Consider the following 21,930-nt stretch of genomic DNA (forward strand, 5'->3'; position numbering starts at 1 on the left):
GCTGCTTAGCTGCAGATTTCTGTTTGGACCCTCAGTCACATCTTTGGAGTCAGCAAAAGCCTTCAAGAACAAAGCAGTAGCAAATTTGGGTGGATCGCACCACAAAGTCTTCTCTTCTAAGATTCAAGCTCTTCAAATGGGTTCCTTGAGTTTGTGGTGCCTTCAAACAGTATGCTTAATATCTTCCAACTTTCTTAATTTTTCTTTCTTTTTTTTTTCTTGGTACGTGCATAATGTTTATTATATTCTGTACATTTCTGTGTTGTAATGATTCTTAATTTTTCTTAGTGGGATGGTTCAGCTAAAATGGCTGGCATGCCACTAATGAAAGTGTTTATCTTACAAACACTAGTTACTGAAATACTTTTATATCTGTAGATGTTTTTTTCTTTTGTAAGAAATTGATATAATTTGTATGCCCATAATGGAGAAGGAAATGGCAACCCACTCCAGTATTCTTGCCTGGACAATCCTATGGACAGAGAAGCCTGGCAACCTACAGTCCATGGGGTCGCAAAGAGTCAGACACAACTGAGCGCTTGCACACACACACACACATACACATAAGTTCAGTTCAGTTCAGTCAATCAGTCGTGTCCGACTACACTGACTGTGGCTCAGATCATGAACTCCTTATTGCCAAATTCAGACTTAAATTGAAGAAAGTAGGGAAAACCACTAGACCATTCAGGTATGACCTAAATCGAATCCCTAATGAGTATACAGTGGAAGTGAGAAATAGATTTAAGGGACTAGATCTGATAGGCAGAGTGCCTGATGAACTATGGACAGAGGTTTGTGACATTGTACAGGAGACAGGGATCAAGACCATCCCCAAGAAAAAGAAATGCAAAAAAGCAAAATGGCTGTCTGAGGAGGCCTTACAAATAGCTGTGAAAAGAAGAGAAGCCGAAAGTAAAAGAGAAAAGGAAAGATATACGCATTTGAATGCAGAGTTCCAAAGAATAGCAAGGAGAGATAAGAAAGCCTTCCTCAATGATGAGTGCAAAGAAATAGAGGAAAACAATAGAATGGGAAAGACTAGAGATCTCTTCAAGAAAATTAGAGATACCAAGGGAACACATACACATACATGCCTATAAATAAACAATTTTTGTGAAGGTGAATGATCTTCCAAAGGACTGCATCTTTTCCCTTATCATTTTACCTGATTTATTTCAATTTAAATATTTCATTGATTCAGTAAATTTTTCTTCAGTTTCCAACATGTACTAGGTACAAGCCATGTGTTGGTGATACTTATTGAGATTCAATCTAGTAGGAAAGATAGTAAATAATGAGCATATTATAAAAGATACATTTTGGATGAATTTATTATACAGCTTTAGTAACCAGATTACTATCTATACTATGTTTATGAATTTTTGCTCTTGAACTGGCATATGAATGTTTACCTTATCCTGGTCTATTCAGAGTCATGACAGTACCACTCAACACACATGAAACCTCACATCCTCTTCCTTTCCTTTGTCACATTTCCTGTGTGACAAATCCATTCTTGTCATATATTTTACATATGTGTGCTGCTTACCACTTTTTCTTCACAGAGATTTATTTCAAAAATAGAGAAAAGTAGTCATATATATCCATGTATTTTTCCCTCTCCAGTTCTTTTCACTCCTTCTTGTAATTTTTAATTTCCATGATGTGTCCTTTCCCTTCAACCTGAAGACCTTACTTTAGTATTACTTGCATTAAACGTTGTCCAGCAACAAATGGTCTCAGGTTTGATCGTGTGAATGTGTCTTATTTCATTCTCAGTTTGGAAAGATAATTTTGATGGATATAGAATTCTGGATTGACTGTATTTTTTCTCCCAGTGTTGGAAAAATGCTGTCCCCTTTTTCTCTGGGTCTCCAGAGGTACCCTTAAGGCAGGCATTATTTTAATCATCATTCCCGGGTAGGAAATTCATCTTTATTTCTCCAGCACTTTTGTTTTTTATTCTTTGACTCTTGGCAGTTTAAGTATGATGTACCCATATGAATATCTATTTTAATTTAACCTATTTTGATTCTATTGATCTTGGATCTATAATTTAACATATTTCTTAAAGGGAAATTTTAATTTGGTTTACATCTATGTTTATTATATAGAAATATGATTTTTTTGTGTTTGATCTTATATCCTGCAACCTTGCTGAGGTAATTCTGTTCTAGGAGGATTTTTTGTAGATTGCTTAGAATTTTCAGCACAGACAATGATGTCTTCTGTAAATTGGTATAATTTTAATTCTTCTTTCCAATATGTATGTATGTTATTTATTTTTCTTAACATGTTTTAGTGGCAAGATTTTCTAGCATTATGTTTAATTGAGTGGTGGGAGCAGACTACCTTGCTTTGTTTCTGATATCAAAGTGTTCAGTCTTTCACCTTTAAATGTGATGTTATTTGTAGTATTTTTTTTTTTTAATAAATTTATTTATTTTAGTATTTGTAGTATTTTTAAAGATGCTCTTTACCAAATGGCACTAATAGCCTCCATTGGTAACTTGCTGAAAGTGTTTTTTTAAATTATAAATGGTTTTTGGATTTTTTTCAGATGCTTTTTCCATGTTGGTTATTATGATCATTTTTTCTCCTTTTTTCTCCTGATAATATGGTGGTTTACACTGATTGATTTTTAAATGTTGAACTAGTTTTGCATACCTAGAATGAATCCCATTTTGTCATGATGCATAATTAATTTTATACATCATTGCATTAAATTTACAAATTTATTGTGGAGTTTTGCATCTATATTCTATATTTATGTGAAATAATTGATCTGAAGTTTTGTTTTAATGTATTTGTTAGTGTTTGTATCAGGATAATATTGGCTTTTTAAAATGACTTTGGAAACATTCCTTTCTCCTCACATGGTCTTGTTTTATCTTGATTGAGTTATGGTGTTTGTGATTTTTCAAGAATCCATCCATTTCTTCTAAATTGTCTAATTTATTTGTGTAAAGTTGGTTGTTAACTTTCAATGGCTGTAGAAGTCAATGGCAACCCACTCCAGTACTCTTGCCTGGAAATTCCCATGGATGGAGGAGCCTGGTAGGCTGTAGTCCATGGTGTCGTTAAGAGTCAGACACAACTGAGCATCTTCACTTTCACTTTTCACTTTCATGGATTGGAGAGGGAAATGGCAACCCACTCCAGTATTCTTGCCTGGAGAATCCCAGGGACAGGGGAGCCTGGTGGGCTGCCATCTATGTGGTCACACAGAGTCGGACACAACTGAAGCAACTTAGCAGTGTCTATAGTGATAGCCTCTCTTTCACTCCTGATAGTGGTGATTTGTGTCTTCTCTTTCTTTGTCTTTGTCAGTCTTGCTATACACGTTGACTGATTTTATTGATTTTTTTTCAAAGAAGCAACTTGGTAATCATTGGTTTATATGTTGTTTTCTGTATTAGCAATTTTAGGGTTTCCTCTTCTTTTGTTGTTATTCCCATCTGTGTGCTTTGGGATTACTTTGCTCTTCTTTTTCTAGGTTTTAGCAGTGTTAACTTACATAATTGACTTGGGGCATTTCTTCTTTTTTAATGTGAGCACTTCCCTCTCAGCACTAGTATTGTTAATGTCCCACACGTTCTCTCTGATATGTTATATTTTCATTTTTATTCAGTTCTGTGTATTTTTACAATTTACCTTCAGGCTTCCTCTTAGACCATAGAGTATTTAGAAATCTGTTGTTTAATTTTCAAATGTTTAGAGATTTTCCTATTTTTTCTGATACTGATTGCCAGTTAGATTACATTATGGTCAAATAACACACTCTGTATGAGTTCCAGCTATCTTTCTTTTATTGATTTATAGTTGAGTTCCATTGTGATCTGAGAGCATACGCTGTATGATTTCTATTCTTTTAAATTTGTTACCATGTATTTTACGGCTCAGAATGTAGTCTGTCTTGGTAAATATTCTATGTGAGCTTGAGAAAATGTGTATTCTGATGTTGATGGAGGTAGAGGTGGTCTATGATGTCAGTTATATCCAAATTGAATGATATTACTGTTGAGTTCAACTCTGTCCTTATGATTTTCTGCTTCCTGATTTCTGATAGAGGGATGTTCAAGTCTCCACCTATAATAGTGGATCCATATATTACTCCTTACAGTTAGTTACAGTAGCTTTTTCCTCAGTATTTTGATACTCTGTTGTTAGGTGCATACTCATTAAGGATTGATATGTCTTATTGGATTATTGACCCCTTTGTTATTATGTCATGCCCCTCATCATCCCTGAAAATTTTCCTTGATCTAAAGTTTGCTGTATGAAATTAATGTAGCTACTCCCATTTTGTATTGATTTAGTGTTAACATGGTATAACTTTCTCCATTCCTTTACTTTTAATCTATTTGCTTCTGCATATTTTAAAAGAGTTTCTTGCAGACAACATGTCACAGGGTCTTGTTTTTTGATCCACTGTGATAATCTCTTTTAATTGGCATATTTAGGCCATTGGTATTGAAAGTGTTATTGATATAATTGGATTAATAACTACCATATTGAATACTGTTTTCCATTTGCTGCCCTTGTAACTTTCCTGTTTTTGACTGCCACATTTTTTCTGCCTTCTTTTGATTTTATTTTTTGAATTTACTTCCAGTTTTATTGAGGCCTAATTGACAAAGGAAAATTCTGTATATTTGAGGTGTACAGTATGATGTTTTGCTATACATACTCATTGTAGAATGGTTGCCACAGTCAAGGTAGTTAGCATATCCATCACCTCACATAGTTACCTTTTTTTTGTAGAGAACACTTAAGATCTATTCTGTTAACAAATTTCAAGCACAAAATACAGTATTATTAATTCCACCACCCTACTGTACATCAGATCTCTTGAACTTATTCTTCCTGCATTACTTAAACTGTGTACCATTTAACCAACATCATACCATATTCCCCTCTCACTCAGCCCCTGGAAGATACCGTTCTAATTTCTGCTTCTGTGAGTTTGAATTTTTTACATTCCACATATAAATGTGGTTTTATTTTTTGTTTTTAGTTTTTGGCCACGCCATTTGGCTTGTGGGATTTTAGTTCCCTGATCAGGGATTGAATCCAGACCCTCAGCAGTGAGAGCTCAGAGTCCTAACTACTGGACCACCAGAATATTCCCTAAGTGTGTGTGTGTGTGTGTGTGTGTGTGTGTGTGTGTGTGTGTGTGTGTGTGTGTGTGTGTGTGTGTGTGTGTGTGTGTGTGTGTGTGTGTGTGTGTGTGTGTTTAAATTAATTTTTATTGGGGAATAGTTGCTTTACAGTGTTGTGTTTTCCTGAGTGTAATTTTAATTGAGAATGTATATGTTCCATTTTCTCTTTTTTTTAGCATATTAATTATACTTCCTTTGTACTTTTTTCAGTGGTTGCCCTAGAGTTTGCAATATGCCCTAGAGTTTACATATAATCCAAGTCCACTTTCAAATAACACTACTGCTTTATGGGTAGTGCAGGTACCTTACAATAACAAAATATTCCAAATTCCTTCCTCCCATTCTTTGTATCATTGCTGTGATTCATTTCACTTAATCTACTGATAATAAGAGCACAAAGCATACATTAACATATGTATAAATATTTATACATATTAGAATACATTGTTGCTATTATTAGTTTGAACAAGCTATTATCAATTTAGAATAAGAAAAATAAGTTTTTATTTTACTTTTACTTACTCTTTTTCCAGTGTTCTTCCTTTCCTTATGAAGATATGATTTTCTGACCTATGTTATTTTCCTTCTCTCTAAAGAACTTCTTTAAATGTTCCTTGCAAGGGAGGTCTTCTGGCAATAAACTCTCTCATTTAGTGTTTGCTTGAGAAACTTTTATTTCTCCTTTGCTTTTGAAGATTAATTTCAAGAGTACAGAACCCTAGGTTGGTGGTATGATATAGAACCTTTACTACTATAAAGCTCCATGCCCACTCACCTTTATTGTACTGTTTTTTTATATATTATGCCTGTATATATATATCAATAAATGTAGTTATAATTATTCAAGACATGCATTGTTCTGATTATTCCTTTATGTAAGTTTATATCTATTGAAGAGTGCAGTGGAAAGAAAAGCACAAACACATTTTATAGAGTTCATTTTATTTTATACTAAACTTCTTATGTTGTATATCTGATGTATTTGTCTTACCATCTGGTTTCATTTCCTTACTCAAACATAACTTCATTCACAACCCTCTCCTTTGTGTTCTTATTATCAGTATATTACATTTGTATGTTATATGACTAAAATACAATTTTATAGATATTGTACATTTGTCTTTTAAATCAGTTATTATAAGAGAGTGTCAATATATATTTATATTTTGTTTTATCATTTTCTGCAGTTTCTTTAACTGGAGATCATTGTTTTTTCCACATAGATTTTATATTTTATAAGCCTGGTATCACTTCTTTCATGCTGAAGAACTTCCTTTAGAGTTTCTTATGTGGCAAGATTTATAACAAATTCTTTCAGTTTTTGTTTATGTGGGGATGTGTTCATTTTGAATGATAGCTTTGCTGGATATAAGAATATTGGTTATCAGATTTTTTGTTTTTTCCTGTTTTTTTTGTCAGCCCTTTGAGTATGTCATCCACAGCATTCAGGCAGTTCCTGATGAAGTATCAGCTGTTAGTCTTATTGATGTCTGCTTGTATATGATGGTTCACTTTTCTGTTCTTGCTTTCAATATTTTGTTTTTATCTTTTGCCTTCCGTGTTTTGACTATGATATGTCTTGATGTGGTTCTTACACTTATGCTCTTTGGAATTTTTTGAGTTTTTTCGATGTATAGATTAGCGGTTTTCATCAGATCTGGGGAGTTTTCAGCTATTATTCCTTCAAATTCTCTTGCTTCTCCTTCTGGCACTCCTATTACGTGTATTGAATGTTGACACTGTTGATGGTGTCCCACATTTCTGAGGCTCTGTTCATGCTTCTTCATTATTTTTTCTCTTTATTCTTCAGATTATATAATTCTTAGGGATTTAGTTTTTTAGTTTGCTGATTCATTCTTCTGTCATCTCAAATCTAATTTTGAGCCTCCCTGGTAAATTTTTAAATTTTATTTATCATAGTTTTCTACCCTAGGATTTCAATTTGGTTCTTTAAAAAAAACAATTCTAGATCTTTATTGGTATTCTTGACCAAGGGTTTGTCCATTTCTTACCCTCTCCTTTGTCTTCACAATATGTCAGTCAGATCTCTTCTTTTTACCAGACCCTAAACTCTAGTTGTCCCTAAGTCTGAGCATTCTCCAAAGGAAAAAAATGGAACATTCCCCTTTATTGGCTTATCCTGACCACAGCATGACTGTTTTCTTATCAAATCTCACTGGTCATTTCCTCTTGCTTTTTATTTCCCTCCAAAGTTTCTGTTTATCTCTGCTTGCCATCTCCTTTACCTTATAGAAAAAACTTTTTCTGTTTGATTTTAAGATATTTACATATTTTTGAGATTGGAGCATTCTCCCTATACAATAGTCTTTCTAATTAAAATATCTCCCTTTCTAAGTCTGAAGTTGTTTTTATTTGATATTCTATATTCGATGAGTCGTTATTGTCATATATTTCTTTAATTCTTTAAACATGTTGTTGTTCATTTGCTCAGTTGTGTCTTACTCTTTGCGACCCCATGGACAGCAGCACACCAGGCTTCCCTGTCCTTCACCGTCTCCAGGAGCTTGCTCAAGCTCATGTCCATTAAGTCAGTGATGCCATCCAACCATCTCATCCTCTGTTGTCCCCTTCTCCTGCCTTCAGTCTTTCCCAGCATCAGAGTCTTTTCCAATGAGTCAGCTCTTTGCATCAGGTGGGCAAAATATTGGAGCTTCAGCTTCAGCATCAGTCTTTCCAATGAATATTCAGGGTTGATTTCCTTTAGGATTGACTGGTTTGATCTCTTTGCTATCCAGGGGACTCTCAAGAGTCTTCTCCAGCACCAAAATTTGAAAACATCAGTTCTTCAGTGCTCGGCCTTCTTTATGATCCAACTCTCTTTAAACATGATTTCTTTTAATTCTTTGAACATATTTAGAATAACTTCTTTGAATCTTTGTCTGATAGGTCAACATCTGGGTACCCCCAAATGTGGTCTCTATTGTTTGGCTTTGGTCCTCCTGTGTATGTGTCACACTTTCCTATGTCTTTGCATATATAACCATTTTTTTTTCTTTAAAACTGTGCATATTAGAAAATGTAGTGAATCTGGACACTGATCCCTAACAGGCTTGCTGCTGTTGTTTGTTCAGTGACTTGCCTGAAGTAATTGTTTGTGATCTGTTTCTTTTGCAGTGTACAACTTCCGGAAGTCTTGCTCAGATATTCTCCACATTTTTCTCTGTTAACCTGACTTCCTAGGGATCCTCCTTTGGTCAGCATAACACACTTATTGGTTAAAGGCCCTGAAGCAGATGTTTACTTTTTACCATTGAATCTGTTTTTGGCTTAGAGAGCACTTTTGCAATTATGGGTTCAAAGTTATATCTTTTCTCAGCGGCATTGGAAAGGATGGACTGAGTGAGATTTTATTTTTAGCCCAGATTCCTAGATGGAGCCCTGTGTCAGTGGTAAACTGTGATGAAAAAGGAGAGTATAGTGATGAGGAGTGATTAAAGGAATCTATCTTCCTTATGCTTCTGGGAGTCTAACAGTGTTTCATTCTCCACATGGGTGGTGCTTATACAGCTATGTTCTATTTGGCTAACTACATTGAACTGGTTAGTTGGTATTTTTGCACTGTTTTCCATTATCATGCTTTGAAGGATAAATATATACAACATGTAAATACAGTAAATTTAACCTAGAAAAGCAAGGGAATGGTCATTACCAAATTTAAATTTTTGATATGTGTATATGTGTGTGTGTTTGTTTCTTTTCCTGGGAGAAAGTAGGGTGATATAATTGGGGAAGTGTGTACATGGGATCCTAAAAGCATTGTGGTTTTTTGTTTTTCTGTTTGTATAGAAAATTTTCATATAGTAATTTATTCTGAACTTGACTTCATATACAAAATTAGAATGACAATTATAATTAAAATTAACTCAGTAAAAAGTTTAAATATTATAGACACGTACTATGAAATTCCAGAAGGGATTCGAACAGGTAACAGATAGATACTATTACGCATCTTTGGACAGATCCTACAGGTACTGTTCTCTTTCAGGCGGATGTACATTTGTTCGATTCCTTAATAGTCTTTATATTTCATATATATGTCAAATATATAGTACTAATATATTTTTAAAAAATAATTTCATTTCACTGGACTTTTACACTCTGTACTCTTTTGCGTCCAGTTTGTTTTGCTAAGTGTAATATCTGTGTATTTGTTTGTAGGATCAGTTCATGTTTTGCTTTCTGTGCTCAATATTTTATTGCATAAATGTTCCATCATATGAATATTTATACATTATATTGTTGCCTGCCAGTTTGAATTGTATCCTGTTTGGTGCTACTTTTAGATAAATACTTGTTATATTGTTGCCTATAGTTTGAATTGTATCTCTCTGGGGTGAATTTGGGTAAACTTTCTATCTGTATTCTGGTACATATGTCTTAGTGAATATATGCACTCATTTTTTAAAGATATATACCTAGAAGTGGGATTGCTGAGTCACAGGCTACATAGAGAAGGTCTAAGTTTAAATAAATCTTTGAGTTTTTACCATCATTAAAGTCCTGGATATTATGGTTACTAAACTGAGTCTTTCTTTTTGACTGTAAAGTGGCCAGAGGATATTTTATTCTCTGAGTGAGTGAACAGTGGTAGAACATACTTAGGATTTTATGTATGGGGTTCAGAGTAGAGACAGTGAACAAATTTAAATGGGCAGTGGAAGGTCCAGGGAACACAAAAAATTTTTCTGATCCCAGATAGAGTATTGGTTATTAAATAAAATGGTTATGTTTGCATATAACAGAGAAACAATGATGGTGTTTTGGTATTAATTTACTTCACATAATGTAATAACAGTAGCATTGGTACTGAAATCTCCTTGCATTATATCTCTTGGTTACTCACTTTTGCAAGCAGTTTAGGCAGTGCATTCTTTATGTGATACCATTTTCTGCATTGGCCTTAGATTTATAAAAGGGTGTTACGATCACCTGCTAAATAAATTATTGGTGCCAGATTCTACCACTTATGGAAGCAATACGATGAAAATAGTATCAGTCACAGAAAACAGGGTTATTGAAAGAATATCATATTTTCTTTCATTAGGAAATAAACATGACCTACTCTCAGCATCAAAGGGCACTTATTTTCATCAAGAAACAATTTTGTGATCAAAGTCCACATAGTACAGGTTAAAGAACTATTCACTGTGTTTTAGCTTTGTTTAAATGGAGATCCAAATGAAGTGATAGAATCAAAATGCCTAAGATTTGGAAATATTGAGAGTAACATCTACCAGAAAAGGGTATTATTTAAAGGGGAATGGAACCAATAATAATAGGTACTAATTTTTGAATGCTTACTGTATCTTGCGTGCTGTGCAAAAGTCTTGAATTACTGCACTTAATTTCACAAACACAGACATATAGATATAATTAGATGTTTTAATGATGCTGCTGGGTTTAGAAAGTACACAACTTGGCACCGTCTGTTTGCATCAGATGACCAAAATACTGGAGCTTCAGCATCAGTCCTTCCAGTGAATATTCAGGGTTGATCTCCCTTAAGATTGATTGGTTTGATCTCCTTGCTGTCCAAGGGACTTTTAGGAGTCTTCTCCAGCACCACAGTTCAAAGGCATCAATTATTTGGTGTTCTGCCTTCTTTATGGCCCAGCTTTCACAACTGTACGTGACCACTGGGAAGACCATAGCCTTGATTATACGAACTTTTGTTGGTAGAGTGATGTCTCCTGCTTTTCAACACACTGTCTAGGTTTGTTATTGCTTTCCTGCAAAGAAGCAATTGTCTTCTGATTTCATGGCTGCAGTCAGTGTCCGCAGTGATTTTGGAGCCCAAGAAGAGGAAATCTGTCACTACTTCCACTTTTTCCCCTTCTATTTGCCATGCAGTAATGGAGCTGGATGCCCTGATCTTAGTATTTTTTAATACTTAGTCTTAAGCTGGCTCTTTCACTCTCCTCCTTCACCCTCATCAAGAGGCTCTTTTTAGTTCCTCTTCGCATTCTGCCATTAGAGTGGTCTCATCCACATATCTGAGGTTGTTGATGTTTCTCCTGCCTATTTTGATTCCAGCTTGTAACTCATCCAGCCCAGCATTTCCCATGATGTGAAAATATATAACATATAGGTATATGAAGCACAAGCTGGAATCAAGATTGCTGGGAGAAATATCGGTAACCTCAGATATGCATATGATACCAGCATTATGGCAGAAAGCAAAGAGGAACTGAAGAGCCTCTTGATGAAAGTGAAAGAAGAAAGTGCAAAAGCTGACTTAAAACTCAACATTCAAAAAATGAAGATCATGGCATCCAGTCCCATCACTTCATGGAAAGTAGATGGGGAAACAGTGACAGACTTCATTTTCTTGGGCTCCAAAAGCACTGCAGATGGTGACTGCAGCCATGAATTTAAAAGATGCTTGTTCCTTGGAAGAAAAGCTATGACCCTGATGCTGGGAAGGTTTGGGGGCAGGAGGAGAAGGAGATGACAGAGGATGAGATGGCTGGATGGCATCACTGACTCGATGGACATGAGTTTGGGTAGACTCCGGGAGTTGGTGATGGACAGGGAAGCCTGGCGTGCTGCGGTCCGTGGGGTCACAAAGAGTCAGACACGACTGAGCGACTGAACTGAACTGAACTGAATTCAGACTCTGGATGCATGTGCACATGCACACAAGCTCACATATACAGATTCAAAGTTTGCATGTCCTCATACTGTCTCTGGCAAGACCCAATATTTACCAACCATCATAGAAAAAAAATTGTAAATAACCGTAGACTCCTCTCTGTACCTGGAAAATCCTTGTAATTCTACCTTGTAGATGTATGACAGCTTTAGTCCCTTTTCTCCATCTTCTTTACAGCAACCTCAGGTTTTCACCTCACAAACTTCTCTCATTCAGGCCCTGATCATTTCTATCATGCCCTCATAAATGATCTCAGTACTAGAAATTCTTTGAATGAAACAAGCTGCCTCCTCTTTCCCTGTTCTGCATATGTCATATTTTTCTTATTCCTGGACTGTTCTTACTCACTTGTCTCTCTTGTAAACATACGCTCAGCCTTCAGTTGGCAAAGCAGGTTTCTCCAAGGTTTTTCCTGATCCTTACTCCTCATACTTCCTATTACCCAGTGTAGGTAGGGAGTATGTCTTGTTTTTGGGGGGTGGGGGGTCTCAAGTATCCTTCTTCCAAAATTGTACATGGGAAATCTGTAAGCTCTTGAAGATCCAGCTCAACTTTGATGTGGTTGGAAGTGTCCCTCATTAGTGTAGGCCTATGATTCTCACATTGTGATCCTCAGACAAGCAGCAAAGACACCTGGGAAACTGATAGAAATGCAAGTTCTCAAGCCACATAACTAAACTATTGAATCAGACTCTGGAAGTTTCTGTTTTAACAAAACCCCCAGGTGATTTGAGTGCAGGCTAAGTTGGAGAAACATGCAAAGACAGTATTTTTCTCATTCTCCATGCTTTCATAACAACTTCCACACATCTTCGGTTGTAGCACCATATTATATTTACTTTTACTTTATATTTTGTTTTTATATTTACCATATGATAATTACTTCTCAATTATTCTCTTAAATATTTTCCTGTTCCTTTCATAGGTGATGGAAATGAAAAAAAAAAATCAACCTACGCTAATAATCTTTGTAACACTCTTGTTTTCACTCACTGCCTTTAGCAGCTGCTGGCCAGTGGCCACAACTGGCCTAAGTTCATGTCTTATGCCAGCCTTGGCAAGGATGGGTGGGCTATTTTAAAGTCAGTATAGTGCTGATTGAGTTTTTGCTCGCAGGTTAGAAGGAACCTTATGAGCATGAGTCTGAATCACTTCAGCTCAAAACTCTTGATGACCTTTCTGTAGCACCCAATTCACGCCTCCCAGCTTGATAGCAATGCCAGTGCCAGGTTTCAACTGCATTGGATTGTTCTTCCCAAGATTCACTCACCCTATATTCAAACCGTTCTGTACCTGCAAACCATGGCCACAATCTGCTGTGGATTCATACACTTCATCAGACCTGCGAAGAGTGACTGGTCTAGCATTTTCTGGTAGTACTGCTTCTGGCAAGTTTTTGGTGGTGGTGAGGTTCAGGAACCTGTTTTTCCACTTTTCAGATAACCTCAGAAAATTATTACTTCCTTTGGTCTTCACAAAATTCCTGGAATTAAGCAAGACGGAAACAGTAGATAGAGAAAACTGAGGGTCCAGTACTTAAGCAGAGCAGATCAGCAACTACGAATGTATTCTGTAGGCTCACTCTTTGTTATTATATGGATATGGATGGATTCTTGCTTGTTGATATCAGCTGATGTTTACCCCCCCTTTTGGAAAGACAGAGACTGTCTTGTCTATAATTTCATAGTATTGGTGATTCATGTGTGTCATAGCTATGGAGATGATTGCCTTCTACCCAAAGAGTTTCATTTCTACTTATTTCAGATTTTCATTACCTGTTGCTAACACGATGGAAATGATGGAGTCTGATTTAATCCTGTTGGCTGATTCATCCTGAGAATTACTCAGCTTGCATTTACCCAACAAGATCTGGTTGTGCCGAGTAGTGCTGTAGGATATTAGCACAGGGCAAGGGGTGCCAGAAGACTTGATGACACTGAAGGTGCAAGGTTTGGCATGTCAGTCATTAGTTTACTAGACATATTTTTTCTTTTCTTTTTCTTTAACCCTTAAAAGGGCCACTGTGTCAATTCTCCAACAACCGTTACAGTCTTATGAAACAGCTCCCCACAGGTGATGCAGTCTTGATGACAGTGATGCTGGTAGCCTTGGACTGTGAGTGAAGTGAGTGAAGTCGCTCAGTCGTGTCCGACTCTTTGCGACCCCATGGACTGTAGCCTACCAGGCTCCTCCATCCATGGGATTCTCCAGGCAAGAATACTGGAGTGGGTTGCCATTTCCTTCTCCAGGGGATCTTCCCGACCCAGGGATCGAACCCGGGTCTCCTGCATTGGAGGCAGACGCTTTAACCTCTGAGCCACCAGGGAAGTGGACTGTAGATACTGACAATCTCCAGAGTATTTCGTTGAGTATTTACCCCACTCACGGCCTCCTAATGTTAGTTTCAAGGACTTGATACATAATATGAACAGAGCAGGTACATGTCTCCTGGATGCGGACAATAGGGAACATATTGTAGAATGCAGCAGATTGGTTTTCCTCAGAATAATTCCTTGCATTCATGACCTTCAGTTTATGGTGGCCATTAAACCACATTTCACTCATTTCAATTACTCTCTAGGTCAGAAGTAACTCATGTTATATAGAGCATATATTGCTGCTTTACAGGGTATCCAGGTGCATTAAAGAATACTATGCACATGAGATTCATCCTCTTCTCCTCAAGATGCTTGTTGACTTCTCCTCTCTGTCCCCATTGGGTGCCTCTTTGCTACATGGCACTTAAAATACCAGGTTTAGAATCTCCTGGATGGGTTTCTAACTAACTGACATTACCTGTGTACATCCCACTAAGCCTATTTACAATAATTATGCAAAATGTCAGATAAAATGAGAACACACAAACAGCACAATATACGCAGTGTAAGTAAAATGCAGGTGCACAGTCTATGTGGTCCACAGAACCACTCTATCTGAAACCTTTAGTTTCAGTAGAATTTGGCCATAATCAGTATGCACCTAATTATCTCTACCACCTGGAGAGTAAAATTGTCTTAACAGATTAAGTTAAATCTGCTGGAATGATTGGTTTTAGTCCTGAGAAATGATATGCCAGTGAAATTATCTGCCTTCATTTAAGAACTGTCATGATACCATCCTCAAGGGATAATAAAAATGCCCTGCTTAGAATAATAGAGGTAGGTTCATGCTAAAGGTGTTCAAGTTGTGCTCACTACAATCCCAGGCCAGTCAGTTGTCCTGTCTATCAGTTCAAAGTGTTGGTGCTTCTTTGGTTCTTTACATCATGACGGCTGATATAGTGATAGAGGTGACTCACTGCTCCACCTTTACATTTTCATTGCTTGCCAACAACAGGATGAAAACCAGAGGTTCTGTCTCAAAACCACTAATGATTTCTCTGAGAATTATTTAACTTGCATTTATACACTCAGAGTTGTCATTGTCCACTCCTGTTGTTGTCCAGTGTTATTGTGGGATGTGAACACAACCTAGTGGCTGCCACATGACCTCACAACCATGAAAGTGCCATCCTTAGTATGTCAGTCATTGGTTTTCTAGATTTAAATTTTTCATTTGGATACCCAAGGAGACATTGTAATAATTGTCCGGCAAGTGTTATAAGCTACGAGTACAACTACTGATGACACTGGTTTGCTGACAGTGGTGGTATGAATCTTAGATTGGATGGTATAGATTGTCTTCACAGTATCTCACCCTGCATTTACCCTGGCTCATAGCCCTTTGGCATCATTTTCTAACATTTGCGGTAGGATTGCCTGGAGAATCCCAGGGACGGCAGAGCCTGGTGGGCTGCCGTCTATGGGGTCACACAGAGTCGGACACGACTGAAGCGACTTGGCGGCAGCAGCAGCATGAACAGAGGATCAGGTGTCCATCCCCTGGGTCAGGATAATTTAGAGCAAGTTGTAATAATACACAGTGGAATGGTTTCAATCACCCCCTGCCTTCAGTTTCTGGTAGCCATTGTACCAAAAGTGCTTGTTATAATTAATTTCTAGGTTTGAAAGAATTGAGGGTCTGTATACAGTGTGTTGCTCCCTAAGGGATTTCTCTGGCGCATAAACAAATATTGTGCAAATGAGACTTCTTCTCTTCTCCTTTGCATGTTTAGGGAACTGTTCTCTGTGACTCCATTTATTAACCATTTACAGGGTGACAATTTACAGTGTGTACATCCCAATGTATCCTTTTGCATATGAATAACGCATTCCACATCACCTCACTTAGTGCCTTTAATGGTTATTTTTTAATATGTGATGCAGGATCTGAACACATACCCAGTGGGCAGGCCCAGTGAAAGGAGAATAAAGTTGTCATTCAAGGAATGCCAGACAATGATTCTAAGAACCGCTCACTCTACACTGACCACTTTGTTTTGGCTGAACTTGGTCATTATGGGCATTGATTTCATTTTCTTCAACTCCCTGGAGACAACATGTGATACCAGAACAAATTACATCTGCTACAGCTATTGGTTTGTGACCTGAGAAATGTATGCCCATGAGACTGATTTTTCCTTAAATATAGACCTATGAACTCAAATGTATTCTTCCAAAGCATGTAGCAGTGCTTGAGGGGTAATGAAAAAACTTTGTTTTGGACAATAAGTATAGTTTTTGCCAGACAGTTTTATCATGTTTTCACTGTACTCTCAGGCCAGTCAAGAATGTTTTCACCCTAACTTCAGCTTGTTCATTTTTTATTGGTCTTCACATTACTGAAGGCTAACATATTCATGGAGGAGATTCACGTCCTTTATAGTGCTTCATTTCTACTCATTTAAACATTCACTGCTTGCCAAGGAGCTTGATGGAAAATTAGGGGTTCTGGCCAAAAACCATGGACAATTCTTAGGAGGATTATTCATCTTCCACTCACGTTGTCATTTTCCAGTGTTACTCTTGTATCTGAACACATCTTCAGTGGCTGACACACAACTTGGTAACAGTGAGGGTTCCAGGTTGCCTATGTCATTCATGGGTTTCCAAGATATGTATTTTCCATCCTGACCTTTAAGAAGGCCAATGCAGCAGATTTCACAAGTGTTGTAAGCTATGAGCACAAAAGCTCTTGAAGACACAAGATTATTGACAATGTTGGTAAGAGGGTAGGATTGGAAGGTTGTGGATTGTTTTTTAAATTATTTTTATATATTTATCACCCACCCTGCACTGGTCTTTGTACTCTAGATCTTTGTTGTGATGTGGGGTTTTTAGTTGTGGCATGTGAGATCTAGTTACCAATCAGGTATTGAATCCCGGGCCCCCTGCGTTGGGAGCATGGAGTCCTAGCCACTGGACCACCAGGAAAGGCCCAGTTGTAGATTGTTAATATCTACAATATCTTGCCCAGAATTTACTCCACTCTGAGTCCTTTGGAACAATTTTCTAACTTTTGCTATAGAATATGGATAGAACACAAGATATAGGTCTCCTGAGTAAGAATACTGTGGAGCAAGTTGCAAAATACTGTAGATTAATTTGACTCAGACTCCCTGCCTTCACAGCCTTCAGTTTCTGGTGGCCACCACACTCCAGGACACTTAATGGGATTCCTTAATGAGTGGAAATAATTGGAATTCTGTATTCTTTATTTTCCTGCTTCAGGCCTTTGTCTGGTGTATGAAAGAGTATTATGCACATCAGAATCCTACTCTTCGCCTTTACTTGGTTCCTGACTTCTGCTCTTTGTCCCTACTCTTGACCTTTGCTGAATGACCCTTATTTGAAGGCTTTCAATTACAGTACACTCTTTCCCATTGGAATTACTTTTCCTGAATCACCCTGTTCAGGGTTGCTAACAGTCATTTTTTTTTTTTTAATGTGATTTATTGCATGAACACATACTGGAAACCATACAGTGTAACCTGGAGAAGGAAGAGGCAACCCACTGCCATGTTCTTGCCTGGAGAATTCCAAGGACAGAGGAGCCTGACAGGCTACAGTCCACGGGGTCGCAAAAGAGCCAGACATGGCTGAGTGACTAAACAACAAACAGATACACTGTAAAAAGTATATGAATTTGCTGATGTATGAAGGCTGGGCAGTGGTTGCCCAGAACCACTCACCTTGTGTTTACTACCTTCAATATCTGCTGAACTTACCCATTGTGGGCACTAATTTCATTTTCCTCATCTCCTTAGAAGAAAATTTGTTGTACCAAGGCAAGTTATATGTAACTTGGTGACTGACTTCAGATCTGATCCAAGTTATGCCCTTGAGACTGTTCTCTTCTTTTAGTACTAAGTCATGGACTCTTGCATGTGTTTTCATAGTATGATGCCTTCCTCAAGGGTTAATTGAAATGCTTTTCTCAGAATGATATGGGTAAGAGGTTCATGCCAGAGGTGTTCAGCTTGTGTTTGCTATACTCCCCAGTCTGTCAATATTGTCCTGTCTTTTAGTTCAAAGTGTTGGTGCTTCATTGGTTCTTTACAGTGTGAAGCCTGAGATAGTGATGGAGGTGACTCAGTTCCTTTAAAGTCCTTCCGCTCTGCCTTTTAAAATTTTTGTTGCTTGCCAACAAGAGGAGGAAAATCAGAGATTCATTGCTCAAAACCACTGAATTATTCCTATGAGAATTATTTAACTTGCATTTGGTCACTCAGAGCCTTCTTTTTCCATTGTCCCATGTTATGGTAGACACCCACTCTAGAGGTTATTCCTGAATAAAGAAGTTAATTGACATCCTCTGAATGCTCGTCCACTTGCTGTTTACCCAAACTCAGTTTCTGGTGAACTCGCCAGTAATAGGTATAAAATTCATGTTTTTCACTAGTCAGGCAGGAAGCTGAGCCAGTCAAGTTAAAAATACTTTATAGGTTGGTTTTCAGTCCAAAATGTTTTTATGTTCTTGAGTCTAATTCTGTACTTATGGTGGAAGATGGATTCTTTCATATATTCCCATAACATGAGCCCTCGAACAAAGACAATGCAGGTTTCTCATGTAAATAATAAGGGTAGCTTCCTTTTAGAGGATTTCACCATGTATTCATGCAACTCATCATGATAGACAAGATTTTCACGTCTGTCATTTCCTGTATAGACAGAGATGCCTAATATTACTGAAAGTATGTCATGGTCACAGAGTCGATTACCTTCCTCTCAAAGTGATTCATTCATACTCTTAAATTTTCATTGCCTGTATACCTGCATTGCTTCTCAAGTGGCTCAGTGGTAAGGAATCCGCCTGCCATTGTAGGAGCCGCAGGAGATGTGGGTTCAATCCCTGGGTCGGGGAGATCCCCTGGAGAAGGAAATGGCAACCCACTCCAGTATTCTTGCCTGGGAAATCCCATTGACGGAGGAGCCTGGTGGACTACAGTCCTTGGGGTCACAAAGAGTCGAACACAACTGAGCACACACACACACACACACACACACACCTGTATTATGGAAATTATGGAGTTGGTGAAATTTATTGGCTGACAAATACTGAGAATTACTTCTCTTGTATTTTACCCACTCAGAAATGGTTTTTCAGTCATCCAGTTGTTCAGTAGAATGGTAACATGAATAAAATTGATGGCACATATCTTGATCTTAATAATTGGCCAGGGTTAGCTTGTCAGTCCTTGATTTATAAGATTTTTTTCCTGCACTTACGCCTATATAGGCCAGTGTTGGAAATTTCTAGCAAATTATATAGTCCGTGAACAAAGCTCTCATGAATGACACAGACTTGAAGACAGTGATAACTCCAGTCTTGCAGTGAAGGGTATTAACTCCATTATAAATTGCCCTGTGTTTATTCCACTAAGAGTGGCTTAGAGTCATTGTCTGGTATGTGCTATAGAATATGAACAGAGAACCAAGTGGATGTTCCTTTAATGAGGATAATGTAAAGCAATTTGTAGAGCACAGTGGATTGGTTTTCCACCAAATCATTTATTTTATCCACCACCTTTAGTGTCTGGTGGACTTTGCACCACATGTGTGGAAATACAGTTGCTTTCCATGTAGAAATAATTGATGATCTGTTGTCAATGTACTGTCTTCTCAAAGTTTTTTTGTTTGTTTTTTGGTTTTTTGGTGCCTGAAAGAATATTACACTTATGAATCTCAGAGTTGTTGCCTCATGGAATTTGGTAATCTCTCCTCTCTCCTCATGGAATTTGGTAATCCTCAATGGGTGACCCCACTGCCTGCTTCTTTGTTAGATGGCACTTATTTTGCCAGGATAGACTAGCTTGGATAAACTTCCATCTGAATGCTTCCTGCTGTATTCACTCCACTAAGGGCTGTTTGCAGTCATGGAACATGTGATGCACAATGTAAGCCTAAACCCAGTGGGATACTTCCTGTGTAAGAAAAATGAAGGTGCTGTTCTTTGTAGGCCTAGAAATGGTTTCCCCAGAACTGCTCCTCCTGAGTTGACCACCTTCATTTTCTGCTGAGCTTGGCTACAATCAATATTGAGTTTGTGTAATTCAGCAACCCTCGAAAAATTGGTTGGTGTATCAGCTAACAGTATATGGCCTTCAAGGGTTCGATGCTGGCCAGAAACATTTGTATGCCTATGAGGGTGATTCTCTTCTAATACTGTGTAATGATCTTTCATGTAGGTTCCCACGTGGTTCCTAACATTACTGAGAGTATCTCAAGGTCATTGAAGTGATTTTCCTCCTCTCGAAGTGTTTCATGTGTGAAATCCCCATCATGGCAATAAAGTTGTCATTCTTAACATCTCTGTCATTAGTTTCCCCAAATTCATCTCTTCTGTGTTCATTCCTCCCAAAGCCAGTTGTGGTAATTGTCCAGCAAATGCTGTTGCCTGTAAACATACTTCTCACTGCATGCTACAGTGGCATTTGATGACATTAATGTAGCCATTCTTAGATTTCAGAAAATAGCTTTGCCCCAAAACTCCTCCTGTTAAATTCATCCCATGCATACCTAGCTGAAGCCGTAATCCAGCATATGATGTTGGCTGTCCACACACACTCTTCAGGGAATCCCTGTGCAATTATAATGAAGGTGTCAATCTGGGAGTGCTGTGTAGTGGCTTCTCCAGAATCCTTCCAACTGCATTTACCACCTCCTGCTCCTGCTGAAATTGGCCGTAATATCCTTTGAGTGATGAACATCACCAGTCCTGGCAAGAATGCATGGTCTCTCATATATTGCTTATTTGGGCATTGTTGTCATGCGTAAAAAAACTAGTATTTCCATGGGGCATTATCTTCTTCTAAAAAGCTTGAACCCTTCTCTTTTAAACCTCATTGAATGTCTTTTGCCCTCATGGCAATTATGTTTCCCGGTTTCAAATGCAGCTATTGTGTTAACCCCAGATATTTGTTTGTTTTCAACCCTATTCTCGTTTGACTTCAGTCATTGTCCCATCTGTCCTATAGGAAAAAGGTAGTCAATAAATTGGATGTTCTGTAGGTGAGCATTATGAATGTGCCAGCCTTTGAGTGCACCAAAACGGTTTAGCATAGACTCATCCACCTCTACTCAGTATCTGCAGTTTGTGCTGAACTTTGCAGTGAAAGTCACTTATTACAGTTACTTTCTAGGTCAGAAATAATGAATTGTCTTTGAGGCATGAAATGATATCTTGGGGGTTTCTAATGTTCCTGAAGGAATGTTATTAAGTTTGTAAGATTCCTGCTCCTCTCCTCATGGTGCTTGACACCCTCTCCTCTAAGTCCCCATTGTAGCCATTTGCATGTAAACCACCCTTCAGCCTCTGGTGAACTTGACCACAGCTGTCCTTAAATTCATATATTTTACCAGGCTTTGATAGAAATGGTGATGTGCCAGGTTAGTGTATTGTTTCATGTATTCTTCAGAAGCTCTAATAAATTTCAGGGTAATGATGCCTGAAAGTGAAAGTCTTAGTCACTCAGTCGTGTCTGACTCTTTGCGACTCCATGGACTGTAGCCTGCCAGGTTCCTCTGTCCATGGAATTCTCCAGGCAAGAACACTGGAGTGGGTTGCCATTCCCTTCTCCGGGGGATCTTCCCTGACCCAAGCAAGGATTAAGCCTGGGCCTCCCGCGTTGCAGACAGGTTCTTTACCACTGTGCCACCTGGGAAGTCCTATGATGCCCGATCCCTTCTGTTAAAACACTTGATGAGCACTCCC

At 37.9% G+C, this 21,930-nt stretch overlaps 1 long non-coding RNA gene and 1 other non-coding gene across 2 annotated transcripts in view; one reads left to right on the forward strand and one right to left on the reverse strand.

The window, feature by feature from the left end:
- The window catches only part of LOC145535763 (uncharacterized), a 186,093-nt gene that overhangs the window by 39,540 nt on the left and 124,623 nt on the right, over positions 1–21,930 (forward strand). The window lies entirely within an intron of this gene.
- TRNAW-CCA (transfer RNA tryptophan (anticodon CCA)) lies at positions 14,094–14,165 on the reverse strand. The gene has a single exon. It is a non-coding gene; the product is annotated as a tRNA-Trp (tRNA).

This window comes from Giraffa tippelskirchi, chromosome X, assembly GCF_054371585.1.
Source record: "Giraffa tippelskirchi isolate mGirTip1 chromosome X, T2T-mGirTip1v1.2.pri, whole genome shotgun sequence".
NCBI lineage: Eukaryota > Metazoa > Chordata > Mammalia > Artiodactyla > Giraffidae > Giraffa > Giraffa tippelskirchi.